The sequence below is a fragment of the Echinops telfairi genome, unplaced genomic scaffold, assembly GCF_000313985.2.
Source record: "Echinops telfairi isolate 266 unplaced genomic scaffold, ASM31398v2 ScPeMD7_23;HRSCAF=83, whole genome shotgun sequence".
Lineage (NCBI taxonomy): Eukaryota > Metazoa > Chordata > Mammalia > Afrosoricida > Tenrecidae > Echinops > Echinops telfairi.
The window spans coordinates 3446027-3448170 of NW_022103920.1; the positions used below are offsets into that span (position 1 = coordinate 3446027).

General features: G+C 45.3%; 1 pseudogene; it reads right to left on the reverse strand.

Annotated features, from left to right (window-relative positions):
• The window catches only part of LOC115869223, a 129925-nt pseudogene that overhangs the window by 19900 nt on the left and 107881 nt on the right, over positions 1-2144 (reverse strand).

The following is a 2144-nucleotide window of genomic DNA, read 5'->3' on the forward strand; positions in this document are numbered from 1 at the left end:
GACATCTCCCTTCACCCACTTTTCTGTTGCCCGTCCCCCAGGAAGGAGGTCACATGTGGATCCTTGTAATCAGTTCCCCCTTTCCAACCCACTCTCCCTCAAGAGGAAATTTTTGCAACTGCGATAATACCTCACTCAATTCTGGTTTCTTTTGTGATTATAGTCTTCTGAGATTGTGTACGAAATTCTGTACAGCGAAGGCCAGGCAATTCTTCTGTGGAAAGCCGTCATTTTGAGATTTGGTCATCGAATGAATAATCGAGGAAGAGCAGCCCTGGCATGTTCTTGTTTCCCTGCCGGCTTCTCACGGATCAGCTGTCCTCTGCCCACTCTTGATTCATTTCCTTTTTCACCCTTCAGAACGATCTTGTTTCTGTTCCTGTGAACATTCTCACATCGAGCCTGCATATTTTTCATTGTTCTAAACCCAACCGAGTCACCCCTTCAAAGTTTACACTGCGTAAACTTTGAAAAGTAGACTTTGAAAATCTGTAGATTTCTGGGGAAGATTCAATTTTTTAAAGCCTGAGAGAGAAAACTTAAACTGATTTCATATAAGAGTAAACAGGTGAGAATGTGTTCAGTATCAAATTTCTTTTCATCTAAAATTCAGAAAAGGGTGGCATTGGATGAGGTCATCCGCTGAGAGCCTCCAGGAATGTTGATGCAGAAGAGCGTGGGACCCACCCACTCCTGATGGCTCAGTGTTGAGAAGAGACAGTGACCCTCTCTGTGCCCCCAGGAAGCAGACTCTCCCTGGCTGCTCTTGGGTCTTGTGTTCAGAACCACTACCTCTCAGAGGTTCGCTTCATAGCGAAACAAAAACAAAAACACCATTCTGCTTGCAAAGGCTAGATTAAGCTCAAAAGTGCCCATGTTAATGTTAATAAATCTCGTGGTAGAAAAAAATGGGGTCCTATAAGTTTGGGAACTACTGGCTTAAAAGGAAACTGGAATTGAAGGAAACCCTTCACCCAAGGACTCTTCACAAGCTTGGTCATGCTAGTCTGAATTGTGCATCTTATCTCCTGGCGTCGGTCGTGGTTGCTGCGGTCTGGGGTCTTTACATCAGCTCCAGTCATAGGGACTCCACGTGCAACGGAATGGAGCACCCCTGGTCCCGTGCCACTGTCACCATTGTGGTCATTCTCGAGCCAGTTGTTGGAATGACGGTGTCAGGGGCCCCTATCTTTCACTGACCTACTATTTTTACAAATATTATATCCTTCTCCAGGGAATTGTGTCTCTTGATAGCATGTCCAAATGACACGATTGAAAGTTTCAGCATTGTCACTTGTAAGGATGTTCTGAGTAAATTCTTCCTGGCCAGACCGGTTAGTTCTTCTGGTAGTCTGAGACAGACTCAATAAGCTTCACTTACCCATCATCTTCCTCCACTCTTCTTCCGTCTCCCTTATTCGTTCTCCAGCTTTCACTCACACAGGAGGCACCTGATGATACCATGACTTGGGTCAGGAGCACCTTAGTCTTCACGGGGACATCTTTGTTTTTGAACACTTGAAGAGGCTGCCTGTGGTGTGGCATGTATTATATCACCACTCTCTAACATACAGAATGACAGAATTAACTTTAAATAAAGCCGGATTGAGTGACTAGTGCTTTGAACACACCATTTTGAGAGGAATGAGATTGGATGTGTTTCAGATCCATGACTCCCAGGTCCTGGCCCATGCAGCAACGATACCATAAGTTGCTATCGGTGAGAGTTGAAGACAGACTTCTGGAATGAATCCTACATCTATTGGATCCCTAGTCCAATTGTGGAGCCAGAGAAAGTTCTAGTTTTAAGTGCTCCAGGTAATTCTGATGTTGGGTTGGGTTTGAAATCTTCAGATATAATAACTTGATAGCTCACGTTCAAATCATGTGCTAGAAGCTACCTTTCCCCCTAGCAGCCTCTTCAAGGTGTTCTTCACATCTTTGTTCCTCAGGCTGTAGATCAGGGGGTTGAGCATAGGATTGAGAAGGCTGTGGAACAGAAGGAGATATTTCTTCTGCTCCTTGGGGTTCCCATACCTGGGTCCAACATACATGATAATGGCTGTGCCATAAAAGAGTCCAACCACACAGAGGTGGGAGGAGCAGGTCGAGAAGGCTTTCTGGCGTCCCTCCCTGGACTGGAT